The sequence below is a fragment of the Balaenoptera physalus genome (genome assembly GCF_965194825.1).
Source record: "Balaenoptera physalus genome assembly, chromosome: 14".
Lineage (NCBI taxonomy): Eukaryota > Metazoa > Chordata > Mammalia > Artiodactyla > Balaenopteridae > Balaenoptera > Balaenoptera physalus.
In genome coordinates, this window is record NC_138893.1 from 53,387,178 (window position 1) to 53,407,050 (window position 19,873).

The 19,873-nt window shown below is 52.0% G+C and overlaps 1 protein-coding gene across 7 annotated transcripts in view; it reads right to left on the reverse strand.

Moving 5' to 3' along the window:
• UBTD1 (ubiquitin domain containing 1) overlaps positions 1 to 19,873 on the reverse strand; it is a 51,350-nt gene that overhangs the window by 14,909 nt on the left and 16,568 nt on the right. Inside the window, exon 1 of one of the 7 annotated variants that reach the window (XM_082423098.1) lies at positions 7,428 to 7,568. The exons of the other annotated variants lie outside the window; for them this stretch is intronic. The gene's annotated coding sequence lies outside the window, so the exon portion shown is untranslated. Of the gene's footprint in view, positions 1 to 7,427; positions 7,569 to 19,873 lie in introns of those variants that run through there. 7 annotated transcript variants of the gene reach the window in all.

The following is a 19,873-nucleotide window of genomic DNA, read 5'->3' on the forward strand; positions in this document are numbered from 1 at the left end:
TAAACAAGGTACTGGCGCTTCCCTGGTGGCGCAGTGGCTAAGAATGCGCCTGCCAATGCAGGGGACACGGATTCGAGCCCTGGTCCGGGAAGATCCCACATGCTGCGGAACACCTAAGCCCGTGCGCCACAACTACTGAAGCCCGCATGCCTAGAGCCCATGCTCTGCAACAAGAGAAGCCACCGCAATAAGAAGCCCGCACACTGCAACGAAGAGTAGCCCCCACTCGCCGCAACTAGAGAAAGCCCATGCGTAGCAACGAAGACCCAACGCAGCCAAAATAAATAAATAAATTAAATTAAATAAATCAATTTAAAAAAAAACAAAAACAAGGTACTGTGTGTAGTCTAGTATTGTGTGAGGCACCAAGCAGGGGCTCAAAAACGGTAGTGATTATTATTAGTCATGTAAGTACTAGACTTAGAATTATAGAGAGGTTTTTTTACATCATTTCACTTAATCCTTACAACAACCCTGTTTGGCAAATAATGTTACTCCCATCTTACAGATGAGGACGCTGAGGTTCAGGGACCCTGGAACAGTGGCAGGAATCCAGTGAGTGGTTTCAGATCCTCTCACTCTCAGCCCTCTCAGTGCTTGTCCCAGACCCTGTCCTGCATGACACCTCCCCAGGGCAGTGAGAAGAACGCCCTGGCTGGGGCTGGGAGAGGAGGTGACCCCCTCTCCCCTCCAACACACACAGGTTTGTTGTTTTTTTTTTTAACATCTTTATTGGAGTATAATTGCTTTACGATGGTGTGTTAATTTCTGCTTTATGACACACACAGTTGACAGGCACAGAAGCAGTTCTGCCTCTAGCCCAAAAGGGGAGGCCTAGCTGGAGGCACCACTGACCAGTCCTGTGTGTAGTGCAGCATTGCTGTGAGTCCTGCCCTGCCTCTCACTCAGCCTGGCTTGCCTCTAACCCATGCGGTGCCTCCGGAAATTCACTCAGTGATGCCTATGTGTGTGTTGGCCTCCATGCCAGGCGATGAGCTCTTCAAGGCAGCACCTGGTCTCGTTAGTGTTGGCACCTGAATGCCTAGCCCCTAGCCTGGGGCCAGCTAAACAGCTCAGTCGGGCTGCCAAAAGCCTGAGACTCCAGGACTGAGATGGAACCCTGGCTCTGTCACTTACTTGCATGACTTGGGCATGTTATTTAACCTTTGAGAATCTCAGTTTCCTCATCTGGAAAATGGGAATAATAACTGTCACTGCCTCACAGGGTTACAATGAGCACTATGGTAAATACCAGGACATTAATAATCATGGCTAACATGTATTAAGTTCTTATATGTCAGACACTGTTCTAAGCCCTTTACATGTATTAAGTCACCTAATCCAAAGGTCACACAGCTAGGTGGCGGGCTGGCTCTGAAACTCCCATAAGATACGGCCTCTTGGACTTCCCTAGTGGTCCGGTGGTTAAGACTCTGCACTCCCAATGCGGGGGGCCTGGGTTGGATCCCTGGTCAGGGAACTACGTTCCGGTATGCTGCAACTAAGACCTGCCTGGTGCAGCCAAATAATAAATGTTAAAAAAAAAAAAAAAAGATACGGCCTCTCCTGAGTGTCAAGTGCTTGGTAGGTCATGAATGCTCATCACATGGGAGCTAGTCTAGCAAATACTCGGAAAGCATTTCTGAGCCGTATCAATGAATGAACCTCCTTGGGTCTAATTTCCTTTCCACCAGCAAGCATTTATCACTGAGTCCTATTTTGTGTACAGGCGAACTGAGTTATTTGAAGTTCCCGTGAAATATAAAGCAAAAAAAGAAAAACACGTTTTTTAAAAAGCAAGGCCTCCTCACCCCTCTCAGGAGGGTAATGGGATCCAGACTGCTGGAGCAAGAGGCAGGGATCCCAACCTGGGAAGTTCCCCAGGTCCCTCCCCCTTCCTCAGAGAACATTCCAGATGGAAGGCGCCAGCCCCTCAGGAGGAGAGGGGACAGAAATGCCCAAAGGTGCTGGCTGTGGTGGCCCTCCAGGGTGCCTCTGAGGAAGGGCCTCTGGGCGCCCAGGCACCTCGTGCTGTTTGTTTGGGCAACGCCTGAGGAGGCGGTGGGTTGGGAGGGCAGGGAGCTCACAGGGGCTGAGTGGCCTCCAGGAGGGGGCCTGGTGTCTGTATGGAGCGCAGGGCCCCATCCTGCCACCAGCCAGGCCACAAGGGCAGGTCCCCAAGCTAAACAAGGGGAGGTCTCCCCAGCCAGCCCCAGGGCAGCTCTTCTCCAAGCAGCAAAACCCTTGTTTCAGAGAAAAGAGGGAACGGTTTTCAGAGAAGCCCACTTACCACGGGAGGCAGGTAAAGTGGACCCGATCAGGGAAGGCGGGGAGAACACGGACACAACACACTGCCCACCCCTCCTGACACCTCCCCAGTGGCCCCCAGAAACCCCAGGCTCTTGAGGCACAAGTGAGCTTCAGCTCCCCCCCACACTGCCCACCGGGCCTCTCGGGGACACACCCCTTCTTCACCTCCAGGGCAGCTCCCGACTCAGCTCTGAAGGCTGCACACTTCAGCCCCAGGACCACCTGGTTCATTCAGCCCCTGTGACCTGGGGCAGGTCATCTCCCTGCAGGCCCTCTTCTGGGCCCCCATCTGGTAAATGAGGCGGTTGGACTAACAGATCCAGGGCCCCTTCTGGCTCTAAGACTCAACTCAAATCTACTTGTGGAGAGAACTGTGCGGGGCCAGTGAGGGGCACAAAGACAACTAAAGCAAGATCTCTTCCTTCAAAAACTCAGGGGTCCCGCCCAAAACCACAAGGCAAACCATACATGTGATCTTGCGTGCACGCAAAGAGCTACGACATTCTGTGCACAAAAATGCTGCAAGACTGGCAAGAGAGAGAGACTCTCAAGCACCCATGGGATCCCTGCTGAAGTGGAAATGGCTCAGATCTCACACAGCCATCCACCAGCACCAGGCACTGTGCAACCCAGGAGAACATGACACGTCCCAACCAGATGAGCTTCTAACGTCGCCCGGGCCGGGGCTGAATCGCGCAAGTGATGCATGGTGATCCTTTCCGGTTTTGTGATACATTATGTTCATGCTCCCTATTTTGAAAATACTTGAATGCATAATTTAGGAAACCCTTGTAGTGTGTTACTCTGCAGCACATTTTTAAAAAATAAACAAATGCATAATAAGTAAATGATATGCCCCCCCACACAAGCAGGCAAACTGCCGCGTGCTAGAGCAGAGGTACCTGGAAAGCGTATCGGGAACCACACCCTGACAACCAGGCCTCGTTTACGCATCTGTCAAGGGGGTGGGCAGGAGCTGGGTTAGAGCATCTCCACAGCCGGCAGCTTCCACCTACGACCCTGTGTGACAAGGACTCTGGAAATAAGCAGGCTCCAGTGGGCTGGGAGGGCAGCCTGGAGGAAGCCTCCCCCCCATCCTCGCATTTCAGACTTCCCGTTTCTCCTTCCCCAGCGCAGTGACCCACTCTGGCCTCTGCTGCTGCTAGAGGAAGAGGCAGCTTCCGAGCTCTGGGCCTCAGTTTCCCTCTGGGGTTAGGGGGGTGGCAGGGGAGGGGAAGCGACCCTGAGGGAGGATCCAGATGCAAGAGACCCAGTCACACGTAGAGCCTCCAGGCTGTCTGGAGGTCGTCAGCCCCTGTTCATGCTCTCCCTCTCTCTCCTGCCCCTGATGCTGCCGGGCTTGGCCTGGGAGCAGCCTTGCTGGCCCACACCCAAGTTCACAGGACCCTGCCACCCCACCCCCAAAGTAACCCAATTCTTCTTGGTCAAATGACAGCTGGAGGTGGGGCCAGGGAGCCCTATGGCAGGAGAGGGCTACGGTTACTGGCTCCCAGGGTGCTGACGCCCAGACAAAGGGGTCATGGCCTAGATTCATTTCAACACAATTCTGAACACCCACTGTGTTCAAGATCTTACCAGGCACTCAAGGGGCCTGAGACTGTGAGGATGTCATTTTAATTACCTTAAGGTCTAAACAGCACCTGCTCAGAGAGGCTTTCCCTGCAGACCTAACTAAGGTGGGCTTCCCCGTTCCCCATCCCAGCCCCTTTCCTCCTAGGTAGTGTCGATCCCAATTCTGCTGTGGTTAGTTTACTCATTTTTCTGTCTGTCTCCCCATCAGAATGCCAGCTGCTCATAGGCAGGGCCCTGGTGTCTCCTTCACAGTGGCACCTGGCACCCTACACAGAGTAGGCCCTCAGTATTAGTTGAATGAATGAATGAATGGACAAATGAATGAATGACTACAGCACCAGACAAGCCAGAAGTGACATAGAAGAGATTCAGAAGGCTGTGGGGGAACAAATGAGGGAGTGAGCACATCTGTGAGGCTCCATGGAGGAGGTATAACATTGTGAACTTGGCCTTGAAGTGGGTGACGGAGGAGGCGTTCCAGGTGGAAGGTACAGAAGCAGCAAAGGCCTGGAGTCAGGCTGGGACAGCGAGTGCCGGGCAGCAAGATGGGCTGAAGTTTGATGAGTCTGCCCGGGCCCTGACGGGTGCCCTTTCTCCGGCCCACTGGCCTCCTACTCAACATTGCTCTTCACTCTTCGTTGACAAGGTCAGGACTACAGAAATATCTGAACAAAAGTCTGCAGTGTGGTGAGCAGGGGTCATTTCTAAATCAAACTCTCGCTGTGGCATCCAGGCTGTGCCCCGCTTTCTTCTTTTCTAGTGTCCATCCCTGGCTGACTGGCTCTGGTTCTACACAGCTATGCCACCACTGGGGGACGGCGGGGCAACACCCAACCTGGTCGTGACAAAGACCTTTTATTACCCTCCCCCCACAAGTCTAGAAAGAATTTCTCTCCAACTACATTCAGATTATAATTTTTCTAATGGAAATGCTAAGACATCTGTCAACTAAAGCTTCTGATCAGCCTATGGAAACCAGTGGCTCACGGAGCTCATAGAATTCCAGCCCAGAAAAGATGCTTTGGTCAATTCTGGAAGGTTGTGATGCTTCTGTGACTCAAATGCTTGAGGTCAGGAGATGGGGGAAGCACAAAGGAGGTGAGAGACACGGTCAGAAGGAGGAGGAATGGGCAGAAAAACCCAGAGGTCCCACTTCTAGATCCAGGTGGGATCTCCCCACTGCCCACTCACTCCTCTTCAAGGGAAGAGGAGTCTGGGGTGCAAGCGGGGAAGGGGAGGTTGGCAAATGAAATTCTAGCCAATCAAAGGCCTTCACCACAGAGCTTTAGATCCTGACTTGGTGCAAACTGGGGAGGTTGGGGGGAGGGAGCAAGGAGGACTGTGCGCTTGACGCCATTTTTCTGGGTAGAGGTCTAGGGCTGGAGTAACTGCCAGGGGTAGGTGGTGGCCCTTGGAGACTGTGTGCTTCCCAAGAAAACAGGCAGCTCCAAATGAGCCCGAGTTTATAAAGACAGCGTTAGCATCAGCGAGCAAAAAAATCTGGGGGATACACACCAGTCTTTCCACTGGAGGGGTGTAGTGATGGGCCTTTAACTTTCTAGAATATATATTTGTATATGTATTGACTTCTTAAAAAAATAAGGTCTCGTGTGTGTGTGTGTGTGTGTGTGTGTGTGTGTGTGTGTGTGTTAAGCTTTTGTTTAAGTGTGGTTTGGTAGAAAACTTTATAAGCCTTACGGGGAAAGGCAATAAAAGATCCTTGTCATGACAAGGTGGAAACAGCTCAGTCAGGACTTTGGGTGCCTTCTGCCCACAAGGCACCTCTAAGGAAAGATTCTTTCTCGCTGTCCTGGATCTGATAAAACTCCCATTTAAGCCACTCTGTAGGAGTTGCACCGCAAACAAACTGTAAGGGCAGGGCTGGGCCTTACCCATCTCAGGAGCTCCAGGGCTCAGGCCAGTGCCTGGCACACAACAGGTGCTCAATAAAGGCTGAGAGAAGGATTGAGGGAGAGGATCACATGGTGGGGTGGTGAGAGCCCAGGTCTCCTGGGCAGAGATGAGGGTGAGAGTGGGAAAGGAGACAACGGAGGGGAAAACACCTGACCTCCTGGTGGAGCCGCCCTCAGGCCTTTGTCTCAGGGGAAGGCAGCCGGCTGTGTGGCTAGGAAAGGTGCAGCTGGCCCTGCCTGCGGGGTTTCCCAGGGTAGAAGGCTGCAGGGCCTGGCCCGTCTCGGGCAGCTGGGCCGTGGCCCACATCACCTGCCCTCCCTGAGACGGTCTGACGAGGACTGAAGATCCGTGTCGAGCAAGAGCTGAGTCAGACTTGAGGGGACGGGTCAGGTGTTGTCCTCTCAGGTGTGCCCCACCAGCCCGAGGCCAGGCAGGAGCAGCCTCCCCAGCCGCCCCTCAATCCACCTCGGGGGCAGAGGAGAAAGGCAGGCTCCCGGGGTGCTAAAACCCAGGAGAACGCAAGGCCCTGGGAAGGCGCCCTGGCAGACAGGATGCAGCTGGTAGCTGTGTGCTAGGAGACCACCTGTTTTGCCCCAAGCCTCCTCCCCGCCACGGACTGTGCAGACAGGCTCTGGCAGTGGGGAGAAGGAGGCGGCAAACCCCGGGCAGCAGGAGGTATCTGTTTTCAGCACAGCCACTAAAGGGACAGGGAGGGAGCCCTGTGGGCTGGGCTCTCGGCTGCTGGAAAAGGCATCCTCTCAGTTTCAAGTCAGTTGGGGTCAAGAACTGCTGAGGCCGGCAGCCCTGCACGGGGGATGCTATTTGCTTGCGCGTGAGCACCCTGTCGCCGTGGCGACCCTGGGAAGCACCAGGCAGGAGCCAGCCACAAGGCCAGGAGCAGAGCCCTCCCTGCCGTAGCCCCGGCCTTGACCTTTCCAGCCAGGAAAGCAGGTTCGAAGCACTCCTCCACCTTCCCTGGACCCGACCACGGCCTGTGTGGACCGCAAAGATTCATGAGACTTCATCCTGCCCTCAGGAGGGCCCAAGACACGCCCAGAAACAAGAACATAAGATCAGAAAGTGACGAAGGCCATAAGAGGCATGAACAAGGACCATCGGGGCTTTAAAGGAAAGAAAGAGCTCACCTTGATGGGGGACATAAAGGGAAAAAGACTCAAAAAGGCTGCTGGGAGGAAGACGGCATTAGATAACAAGCAAACACACCCCACCCCCACCCCGTGGACCATCCCAGCTGCCTGGTTAGCTCCAGAGCCAAGAGACTACACACCAAGAGCCCCTTGGTTCAGGGCTGCTCCCTCCAGTGGGCTGCTTTCCTCGACCCAGTCAGTCCCCTGCTACCTGCTCCCCAACCGTCCCACTTTTCCAACCCTCAGTGTCCCACTTGGCTGCCCCTGCCCTTCCTCATACCTGTCAGGTGGCTCTCTACCCAGCCTCCAGTATCACAGTGAACCTACTGGTCTTGGCCCCCAGATCCGGGCCCCACCCCCATCCCATCCCAGCTCAGCTTTTCTGTTCTGGACAGAAACGTCTCTGTTTGGAGACGAACTTGGGGTGGCAAATTCTTACCAAATTCCCACCATATTCCTCACCTGGAGACCTGAAATGACAAGGCAGCCTGCTTCGGACCTAGGAATCATCTACGGCAGTTTCCAAGGTCCCCGGTCACCGGGCAGTTTCTCGGAGCACCAGGATGCTGGCGCTCAGAAAGGGTAAAGGGTCGGGTTCTAGACCCAATGCCGGACTCAGTCGCAGGAGCCAGTGAAAGGCTGTGGCCCAGGGCTGACCCCAGGACCCGCCATGCCAAGCACGATCAGGACTCCTCTGTCTGACTGCCCTTCTTTTCATTTTTTTGTGTTGTTTAAAAGATGACATATACCAAATAGAGAAAAAGTACACAATAAAACACAAAAAGAAAAAAAATTAAAGTCACCCAAATCCTGACACCCAACAATAACCAGCAATAACATGTTGAGCAATTGTCTTTCTGTTCCTCTCAAGGCACGCATGTATTGCTGGGATCACACAGTGTGTACAATCCAAACTCCCACTGTTAGTATGTCCTCAATCCTGCTTTTATTTTAATCTGCTAAGCCAGTGATTTGCAGCCCTTGCTGCGCATCAGATTCACCTGTGGGAGCTCTGTAAAAATGCAGATGCCCAGGTTGCACCCCGAAAGGTCAACTCAGGAAATAAAGGAAATCCAGAATAAATAAGACACTTCCAAAAAATCCTGTTGTTTTTTGCCTCACATAGAATCATTCAATAAATATTTACTGGGTACTTACTACATGTTTAGCACTGTACAGGATGTACTTTTTCATAACAAAAAGCTTACATCATTCTCCATTCATTCATTCACTCATTCAAGAAAATGTATTGAGCTTCTCCTATGTACCAGACCCCATGCTGGGGAACAGAGACACAAAGCCAGTAAGACAGGCTCTCAAGGTCAGAGCCGGTAAGGGAGACAGACACATAAGGAGATGGTAGAAAACAACGTACAAACGCAAGGACTGCGATCACACAGGATCACGGGAACACAGGAGACGGGGTCTCACTCAGTCTGTGAGAGGTCCTGAAGTCTGCTCGAGTCTAGGGATGAGCAGGGGTTAGCCAGGCAGTGGTAAGAAGGGGAGCAAGGGCCTGGAGGTGAGCAGGGGAAGCACAAGCAGTGCTGCCAGAGTGTGACATGCAAGGCAGGAGGCTGCTGGAAACTAAGCCAAAGCAGAAGTGAGAGCGGGCTATGGAAGGTGTGAGGTCAGTGTGCACATTACCCGCAAGAGCTGGAAGAACCCAGAATAGATGCTGCAGAAGAGGGACATGTTTTTTTTTTAATAAATTCATTTATTTTTTATTTATTTTTGGCTGCGTTGGGTCTTCGTGGCTGCGCACGGGCTTTCTCTAGTTGCAGCGAGCGGGGGCTACTCTTCATTGCGGTGCACGGGCTTCTCATTGCGGTGGCTTCTCTTGTTGCGGAGCACGGGTTCTAGGCACGTGGGCTTCGGTAGTTGTGGCACACAGGCTCAGTAGTTGTGGCTCGTGGGCTTTAGAGCACAGGCTCAGTAGCTGTGGCACATGGGCTTAGTTGCTCCACGGCATGTGGGATCTTCCCGGACCAGGGCTCGAACCCGAAGGACACGCATTTTTGATCATTCATTCTGGAATCCATGCATAGGGTGGGTTTGAGGGGACTAGACTGGCAGGAGGAAGACCAGTTAGGAGGCTGCTGCATTAGCTCAGGAGAGGAAACAAGGGCCTGGACTCCAACTGTATTGAGCGCCTATCATGTGGCAGGCAGAGTTTTAGTGGGATGGAGATGAGAGATACTTGAGTCACACATTTAGGTAATTTCTAATTTTTCACACTGCACATACTTTGGCTTACTTTGCTATGACAGAGTCCTCGTGGAATTTCCAGGTTAAAGGTATCTTTAACAATATCTTTAAGGTACTTGGTTACCTTTTGCCAAACTGCTTTCCAGAAAGACTGTATCAATTTTCACTTTCAACAGTGAAGTGCACAAGAGCGGCTGTAAGACCTTCTTTGGCCTCCAAAAAGAAAAGCAGAGGTCAGCTTACATCCACCCCACTGCTAGGAATGAAGACTTGCCAGAGACTGAATCTCTGCTCGGCCCCGAACAAAATGACCGTGCCCACGAAAAGGTTTCCAGGCTGCACAAACGGGGCACTAGGCTGAAGGGTATATTGCTGCGGAGCTGGGGTAGGACCAGGGAAGGGGCACTTTCTCCCTGCTCCAACCCATCTTCCTGCTGCCAATAACCTTCCCTACAGTGATTGTGTCACTCTCCTGCTCAAAAACTTTCCGTGGCTTCCCACTGCCTACAAAATAAAAGCCCAACTTTTTTTTTTTTGTTTATTTATTTTTGGCTGTGTTGGGTCTTTGGTGCTGTGCACAGGCTTTCTCTAGTTGCGGCAAGCGGGGGCTACTCTTTGTTGTGGTGTGCAGATTTCTCATTGCGGTGGCTTCTCTTGTTGCGGAGCATGGGCTCTAGGTGCACAGGCTTCAGTAGTTGTGGCACGTGGGCTCAGCAGTTGCGGCTTGCGGGCTCTAGAGCACAGGCTCAGTAGTTGCGGCGCACAGGCTTAGTTGCTCTGCGGCATGTGGGATCTTCCCGGGCCAGGGCTTGAACCCATGTCCCTTGCATTGGCAGGCAGATTCTTAACCACTGCACCACCAGGGAAGCCCAAAGCCCAACTCTTTAGCATGGAAATCAAGGTTTTCCAAGAACATGATCTTCAACACACATTTCTATTCATTCATTTATTCATTCAACAAACATCTGAGTACCTGCTATTTGCCAGGTACTGTACAAAACAATCCTTGCTCTCATGGAACTTACACTCTAATGGGAGAGACAGATGATGCACAGGTCAACATAGATGTGCCAGGTATTTATATGTGTTATGCTCAAAATAAAGCAGAAAAATAAAGTCATGAGAGGGGGCACAATTGTAGAAAAGGTGGCCAGGGAAGGCAGGTGCAAGGAGCAGGTGCAGAGGCCAGAATGGAGCAAGGAATGAGCCACACAGACATCTGGACTCCCTCCCACTATGCTCAGACCACACCTGGGCCGGCAACCCTGCACGGGTTTGCAAGTCTGCACGCCTTCGCTGTTGGTCTTCTCTCCTGAAGATTCCCTCCTCCACCTGTTGAAACTGAACGCTTCTGTGCCCGGCTCCAATGTCACCTCTTCTGTGAAGACTTCCTCATTCTCCAAGCCAGCCCTGCTCCCAGCACTTCACTTCCGTCTCCTAGTCCACACGACTGCGCGCATATGGAGGCCATGTGAGGTCCTTTAGTTCTGTATCTGCAGTGCCTCGCACACAAGAACAAGAGAATCTCTGTGTTGGCACTTACAGACTCTCTGGCCTCCACACTTGCCCTCTCCAGACCACACTGAGTTGCTAAAAGGCAGGAATTGCCTCACTCAGCTTCTGGTTCACCCAGTTTGTGCAGCATTGAGTCTGATGCACAGATGTTTGCCAAGGAGGGAGGCATGTGTGCAAGTTATCAAAGAGAGCGGGCACATTACAGGCAGGGAAACATTCTTCATATCAGCACATGCAAAGGAAAATACTCTCCATCTTTTGTGCTAAGACTGGCAGTTGTCTACCCAAGTCCATTCTCCCTTCCTTCTTGGCAAGCGGCAGCCCAGCTGGACCACATTTCCCAGCCTCCCTTGCAGTCAGGGAAGTCCCTGTAATTACATTCTTGCCAATGGAGTGTGAGCTGTAGGGACGTGAGTCACAGAGGACCTGGGCCTAAGGACAACAGGCTTGCCCCCTCCACCTCCTCTTTTCCCTTCCCCTGGTTGGAATCCAAGCTTCAGCCATGTGGACAATGATGTCCCGTGATGCAGCAGCACTTCCAAAGGAAGTGGATCCCAGAATGACCACAAGCAGCACAGGTGCCCCTCTCACCCGGTCTGTTCACATCAGGGAGAATCAGGGCCACTACATGAGACAGAAAAATAAATTTCTCACTCTTCAAGCCATTGTATCATTAGGCCCCTTTCATATGGCAGAATAGCTTTAACGTGAATAAACGCACTTGCCTTCACAGGGTGAGCCAAGCACCAATGGGACATAAATCTTCGTCATCGTCAAATACCTTTCTCAGTGCCTACTGGGGAAGGGTGAGTCCTAACCCCCAGACAAGCCTCTAAGATCCAGGAGTGTCAGGAGAGGAGGCAAGGTGAAAAGGGTGTACAAGTGAGAGCAAACACTCTGTGAGGAACCCACAAGGAGGCACGAAAAGGGGTGAAGAGCACTGTGGTGAGAGCAGGAAAAAGGCAGCATCAGAGCCAGTGGAGGGGACCAGAAAAACAAATCTGGTCCCCAAAGGTCTGAAAGCCTGACTCCCGCTGTTAAGAAAGGGTTAAGGGATGCAAAACCAAACGCACACCAACATTTATTCTAGCCCCTCGATGGGTCTCCTCACACTCAACCCGCTGGCTTTCATGGGGCAGAAGGTGGGGAGAACCAGAGAAACGGGGAAGAAGTTGGCCCAGGAGGTGGTGGACATAATCTCACCAATACCACCTCTCACAGAGGTACCAGGAAGCTGGTCTTCGTCAGCCTTGGGAGCCCGCCGAGATCAATGGTCCTGCCATAACTCTGGGTCTGCTACACCCAGCACCACCGCTCCTCATTCCACTTCTGGACGCTCTCAACCGTGAGCTTGGGTGCCCACCAAGTCACACCCAAACAGAAGGTACAAGGACCGAGGACAGCCACTGCCTTCCCCCAGCCCACAGGTGCCTCAGGCATCTGCCCAACCATCCCAGGTCTACCCAGCTCACCAGGCCCCTACCTGACAGCCCCATCCCACCTTCTACGACCACTATCACATGTTCATGTTCACGCCAGGTGCTGGGCTCGGTGCTAGTAGGAAACACTGAAGACAGAGGCCCTGTGGAGAGGCAGCACAGACCAGGGGAAGGAGCTTGGGCTCTGGAGTCAAGCAGAAGAGGATTCACACTCTGACCCCACCCATTAACTGGCCCTGGGACCCTAAGCAAGCTTGAGTTCTCGAATGTGTAAAACAGAGATAATGGTGCCACCTCACAGGCTCACTGGAAGGAGAAGCTCGCCCTGTTCCTGGCACGTGGAAGGTACTCCACAAATTACTCATTTCCTTCTATTGCCCCCAAACGTCCTCTTGTTGGCATGCCACGATACATCAAATTCCTACCACTGGACCTGTCCTTCAGCATTAAGGCAATGTCGTGAAGTGTCGCTGTGGAATAAGATGTCACCTGCAAGAGGCAATTAAATGTTCTGGGCAGGCTGGCAGCCAAGCATCCAGACTGTCTGGTTGGGGCTCAGTGTTAAAGCTCCCAGTACAGACAGGAGTTGCTCTGAAGCGGCAGGTACGGCTGCAGAGCCCTGAAGGAGAAGACGCTAGAAAGAAACATGATGTGTCAAGGATGCTAAATCTTCAGATCGGGAATCTCCAGGTAGACAGAAGAGAAGCTGCTAAAGAGCTGGAAGGCAGAGCAGCTCAGGGCTGCCTCACAAGAAGAGAAAAAGGAGAAAAGCCGAAAGAAAAAGGAGGCAGGGAGATGAAAGACCTCTGAAGGAGAAAAGGAGGGAGTTACCAGGGTGGCCCCAGCCTCCCATGGTGGCGGCCCTTCTCCGAGGCACTCAGCCATCACACCCTGGCCCCCCTCCAGATCCCTCCTCCTTGCTGCTATGTCCTGTTCCTGGTACCACGTGGCTCCTACGTGTCCATCCCCACACTCACCCCACCAGCCAGGTACATTCTAAAGAAGGAAGCCAAAAGCTTTAACCTTGCTGTTTGGAAAGGGCTTTCTGAATCTTGCCCATAAAACATGCCAGAGATCAGGAAGGAGGCAGACTGTGCCTGAGCAGCAAAGGACAAGACTGCGCATCTCGGGGGCTGTGGTCCTTGCCTGGCCACACGTGTGGGATGACTTGGGCAAGGCCTATGCCTTATCTTTGATCCTCACCACGCTGTAAGACAGGTCACCAATGCTTACCCTGGATTCATATCCCAGGAGTGGTAACAGGAAAACTTCACCAAAGGGAAGCAGACGTGCTCATGCAGAACCAGTGGGTGGGAGACACAAAGAAGGCCTGCCCAGGATCACTCAAGCTCATTGAATACAGACCCCCTCACAAGGCCACGGTGAGAGGCAATAAGGCAGTGCATAGGAACACACTCTGCGGAGGGCCAGGAAGGAGTTCCTCCTCATTAGCGCCATCCAAAATTAGCCTTGTTGAAGGAAAGCCTGGCCGACTGCCTGGCAGGGGTGCTGAGTGGAGCAACTCCACGCTGGGTGTGTAGCTGGACAATATCACCTTTAGGGCCTTTCCAACTCTAATTTCTGGTCAAAATGCTCTGGAGTTGAAAAGGCGATCTCATCCATGTCTTGCAATTCCAATTGGATGTCCCCTGCTCCTGCAGCCTCCTGTGTAAACCACTGATATCAACTCACTCGATGTGTGGCAGGGGCTCAAGAGCCACCCCATACCCTTCTGCATCCTGGAGCCAGCCACATGGCCACCAGAAGTCAGTGAGGCAAAGTGAAAGGCACAGGACAATCAATGCGTCCATGTAAACATCTGTAGTCCTAAAGAGCCCAGAATAGGTGCGCCCACTCCAATCTGCCCTCCCCTGAAGCCCAAACAAGTGCCAGCTTCCATGCCAGGGTCCGGAGACCTGGCCATGTGGTTGTGTGGCCCATTCCAAAGGGTGTCAGGTGCACATTCCTGCCCAGCTCCTTTTGGAAGAAACCTGAACCCAGCCCTATAGCTTGGGCTTCAGGGAGAACAGGGACCAGAACACAGAGTCCAGGCTGGGTTGACCCAGGAAGTCTGGGTACTGCTGCTCATGTCAGCTCAGTTCAGAAAAAGCCCCTACCAGGCCAAGGCAGGAGAGCTTCAGCTTTTGTAGAACCAGATCCCATTGAAGTTGAAGATCCTGGGAGGTCCTGCAGTGATAGCTGGGCTCCAGAAGGCAGCCCATTCTAATTTCAGACTGTTCTCCTTTAGGAAGAGAAATCACCCTACGGGGAACAGGAAACTACCTTCCTGGAGCTCCTACCCACGAGTGCCAGCTCTAGTTTCTGAAACCACATGACAAAATCTCTAGGCAGTGCTGTTGTGTTGGTTAAAATCTCTCAGCAGTTATGAGTCTGGGAGTCAGAGAGACCCATTCTAAATCTCAGGTAGACAATCTTGGGTGGGTCATTTAATCTAAGCCCCAGTTCCCTCCCTTATTAAATATAGATAATAATATTCTCCTTTTTGGATTATTGTGAGGATTAAACGAGATTGCATATGTGAAGCCCCTAGCACAGTGCCTGGCACATAGGAAGGGCTCAGTAACTGGTAACAATATCACGACAACAGTTCTTGGAGGATTTAAAGACCACGTTCCTGATCTCCCTGTGCCTTTGTGTTTTCTTGCCAAGCAGTCCCAGTTCCCCAAGACATGATTTCAAGTTCCTCAAACATCCCTTAGTTTTTCTGTCACTAGGTAGCTGTGGCCCAATGGCAGGCCTCGGGCAAAGGGACAGAAACCTGGGTTCAAATTTGGACAGCCTTCCTGGAGAGATGTTGAATCTCCAAATAAATCTCTATATCACGCTGAGCACCTGTGATGAGCCAGGCATCACGCTAAGCACTGCAGATTCACCATCAACAACAGGATCCCTCCCTCCAAGAGCTTAGAGTTTAGTCCACTCCATACATTAATGGTCCATGTGCATCCATGCACCTAGGACTGAACTCAAACGCCACTTCCTTCCCCAAGGCGAACAGAGCTCTCCACCCAGCAGCCATCATTCGCATTTGAGTCCATCATCCCTACCTGTGGAATGAAAGGTTGTGTGCCCCAGGTAAGACAAAGAAAAAGGTTAAAGGTTCATGATATTCCAAATTGGCAAGATTAGCACAGAACTTGGCACAGAGTAGGTACTTGTCCTGGGGTGGCTGAATGGAAGCTGGCTGGCCCTGGGCTTTGGTCTCTGTCCTGGCTTCCCCAGAACTCCCTCCTAAGGGTCCTTCTCTCTTCCTAGGACACTGTGGAAGGGACATCTGCTGTGGGAAGAAGGTCGGAGCAGACGTTCACCAACTAACTATAGCCCCATGGAAGCCAGAATCCAAGTGCTTGTTGGACAGCCTCGCAGCTCTGGACAGTGCCCCGGACGCGGCCTCTCTCTCCTTTCTCCTTGAAAGGGAAAATACCTCCTTACCAGGGGAGAAACACTGAGGTGGCAACTTGCTTCTTCCAATGGCTTCTTTCGCTTCTTGGAAGGCATCAAGCTGTTTGCTGTCCAAGGGCCTTCACTCATGCAGTTCCTTCTATCTGGCTTGGGTAATCCTCCCCGCACACCTCCCTGCCTTGGATTGTACCCAGCACATAAGCACCAGGACCAGGGGCCAGCTCATGTTCACTCATCAGCAATGGGCCCTAGCAGGACTGCCTCTGCCCAGAAGCATCTTCTTCTAATTTATCTAGAGGGGTCTCATGGGCCAGCAAGTAGCCCTGGCCAAAGTGGAGTGTGGTCACATGAGACAAACGTGGCTCCCTCAGTCTCAGCCTTCAGGTGTCAGCTTAGGTATCTTTGTCAGGGAAGTGTTTTTGATCGTCCACCCTAAAATAATTCATTCCCCCTACCCCATAATTCTCTCCCAACACCCTCTTCTCCCCTTTGTCGTATGCATTTTGATTATTTGGGCATAATCTGTTTCCCCACTACTCTGTGGGTTCTATGAGGGCAGGACCATACCTGTTTTGTTCAGTTGCATACCCAGGACCAAGCATGGGGCCAGGCACATACAAACTCAATGCACGCCTGAGCTTTGTGAAGGTATATACTTCAGATTAGCTTTGAACTCTCCAGGACCGGGCCTCCACACTAGATATCACTTTCATTTGGCATGCAACAAAGCCATCGGGTAGGCCACCCAGAGCCCCAGGAGGGTTTGGTCCAACCGAGACAAGGCAGGCAGGATGCCCCCATATAGTGTGAGGCATCCTGAGGCACCCCCAGTAAATACTTGTAGGGCCGCAGGACACAGAACGACAAGACAATACAGTCTCCTGTTGGAAAACCTCGTTTCCCAGCCTTTTTAAGCACACACCCTTTTGATAAATACAGACTTCACACACACACCCCCACCCAAAACTGTGCCATGCCCGACTTGGGAATTACTGTAACATCAGGCAAGATTTTTGCCAAACTCTACCTTTGATAGTTTATATTTTAAAAATGGTTTATTTTCCAAACCTAAGATGTGATTACGATACTGAATATGCTCTTTCAAACTTCCTATATGCCCCAATCCCCAGAGATTTCGATTCAATCTCTCTCCCATTGATGATCACCACTCACAGACAAGAATAGAACACAGAGGGCCGACTGCAAAGAGCAGAAGTGTTCTAAACAGAATGTGTGGAAGAGGCAACCTCTGGGGCACATTTCTAGCACACTCAGAACAGAACGGCAACATGATCTCAGTGGGAAGAGTATCGAGTGGAAGTCAAGAGATTAGACTATTATTTCTAGTTCTGAAGTTCCTTTGTCAGGATAATGTCAAATTAAGTTCTTAAGACTAGGAGGATGCAGAAAACAAACTGATGGTTACCGGGGTTAAGGGTGGGGGGGGGGGAGAGGGATAAATTGGAAGATTGGGATTGACATATACACACTACTATATATAAAATAGATAACTAATAAGAACCTACTGTATAGCACAGGGAACTCTACTCAATACTCTCTAATGGCCTATACGGGAAAAGAATCTAAAAAAGAGTGGATATATGTATATGTATAACTGATTCACTTTGCTGTACACCTGAAACTAACACAACACTGTAAATCAATTATACTCCAATAAGAATTAAAAAAAAAAAAAAAAAAAAAGACTAGGAGGCATTTTCCCATCTGTAAAATAGGACACTGGTATGGGAGAGTCCACAGCAAAGAGAAATACTATGAGCCCTGCCACCTGAAGGTCTTTCCATTGTTTGGGGTATGGAGAAAAGAGAAACAAAGCACAGCTCTGAGAAGGACACCATAAGGGTTCCTTATCTGGGCTACTTACTAGTTGCAACAGGCAACTGGGTGAAAGGTGAACTTGGAAGTTTAAGTGGGCTGAGGGGATGCCTGGCCCTGTGGCAACTCTCCTCCTCCAGTGGAAGGCAGATAGGTCGCCAAAGTTAGGAGATGGGCATGGGAGTCAGACCCACACGAGTTCTAGTCTCATTCTGCCGCTTACTCGCAGGTAATGTCAGACAAATTACATAACCTCTGGAGCCTCAGTTTCCCTCAGCTGTGAGAGGATGACTATACAACTTATGTCTCTGGGTTATTATGAAGATTAAATGTAATAAGGCATGTAAAATATTTAGCACAGCATCTGGAAAATGATAAGTGAAAATGCAGAGTATAAGCATTAGCTTTATTATTTTTATTACTATTACTGTTTCCCAGTAGGATTGCAGGCAGCTGGAAGGGGAGCCCAGAGGCATCGGGCAACCCTCTCATTCTCATTTTCTATTTATTGTCACAAATGACATGACCTCTGTGGTCAAGGACAAGAACAGCTGGGTAGGCCAGCAAAATGCACAGCTGCTGCGATTTAGGAAAAGTAATACTCCAAGGGGCCCGAGTTTGGAAAGGAGCTGGCAGGAGAATACAAAGTCTGGCTTGGGCTGGGAGGAGCAGAGGCTCTGTAGGAGGGAAACAGACAGAAACAGCCAAAGGGGCTGGAGGGGGAAAAAGAGAAAGCACCGGGGAAAGACCCAAACCAAAGACAGGAGGGCACAGGAAGCCGGCCTTCCCAGAGACAGGAAGCTGCAGGTGAGCCAGAAGGAAGCCAGGAAGCACAGGATGTGGGCAGCAGGGGAAAGCCGGGCCAAATCCTGAGGGAGGGGTGGCTGGGGAAAACGAAGCAGGCTATCAGGCTGCCGGATGCTACTAAATGGAGCAAGGTGGGGACAGAACGGGAAGGAGGGCCACACGCTCTCCCCTCACTGACCTTGGGTCCCCTCCTCAAGCCTCTGTTCCCCCAACTCTACAGGCCCCGGGATTTCACCAGTACTCCTGTCACTGCCACCATCTATTGTCCCCACCTGGGTCCTCCTCCCTAGGCCGGTGGCAAAACAGGATGCAGGTTTCATCATTTCCCCTTTTCCTGGGAACTTTGAAACAAGTGCTCCGTGGTTTTCTCTGTGGGGAACAGGCCAAGGAGGCCCACGCGGGGGAGAAATCACCTTCCAGCTCCACTCTGAAATGTACATGGTTCAGCCTGCCCACATCCGGCCCTTCCCCAACTGCCTCTTCTCCTTCTCCCGGAGGGAGAGCTCAGCCTCAGTCAGCCCACTGGGCTCCACACACACACAGCACCCATCAGGAGAATGCTGGAAGTTGGTGAGGGGTGACTAATCTTAGACCTAATCGGCCATCCAGGTACTCCCAGGCTCAAGTTCCAGAAGGGTGCTGATCTCAACATGACCCCAGGTAACATGGAGTTGGCAGCGACGTCATCCGGGAGTCGGGGGTGGCTACGGGAAGGAAGGCTCCCTGACCCTGCAGAGGGGGTCACCATGCAGGCCAGCACACCAGCAGCCACAGTAACAAGGCTGCCCGCATCTGTACAAGCTTTTCCTGTGCACAAAGCACCGTCATGTATGTGACCTTTGACCTTCCTCACATCGCTAGGAGGAAGACTGGGCAGATATTGTTCCCATTTTGAAGATGAGGAAGCTGAGCGACTTGGGCAGGATCACAGTTCCTGAGAAGCAGAGCTGGTGGGCCCAGGACCCATTCTCCAGAAGTCTCCTTCCTTTAGCCTGGGACTTCCCTTTCCCTGTTAACTGCGCTCAGTTCTCCCAACATAAAACAACAAGCACTCCAGCAGCCCGCTGCTCTGTAAGGCTAACGATCTCTCTCCTTAGACCAGCCTCCCTTCCCCAAGTTCCCAGTGTCGCCAGGCCCTCCCCAATGCTCCCACCCCTCCCCCCACGCCTCTGGCCCTCCTTCTGCTTCTGCCAACCTGTCACCCAATCCTGTGGATTCTTTCTTCAAAGGGACTTCCACTCCCAACATGTCAAGGCAGACCTTTCCCCTCCTCCCCCTAGTTGGCCTGGCTGTCTTCAGCCCTGCTCCATCCCTTCCCTAGCCATCCTTCTCAGCCTCTGAGTCCAGGGTACCCTTTCAAGTCCCCGGCAGCGCCCTGGCCACACGTTCCCAGTGGCTCCCCATCCCCTCCACACCCCTGGCCCACAGCTCAGCTCTCAAGGTGCCTTTCAGGCCTTGCCTCTTACTGTCCCCTCCCTGAAGCACACACCGGCCCCCCAGCTCCTCCCTGCACCCTTGCTTCAGTTCAGGCTGGTCCCCCTTCCTGAGCCCCCTCCTCTCTTCCATCTTCAAGGCGCCCCTCTCCTCTGTCCACAAGCATTCCCCCTGACTGCAGGAGGAATGAGGAGACCATTTCTTAACACCTGCCCTGCCCAGAGTCCTGAAAGGGGCAGCCCAGCA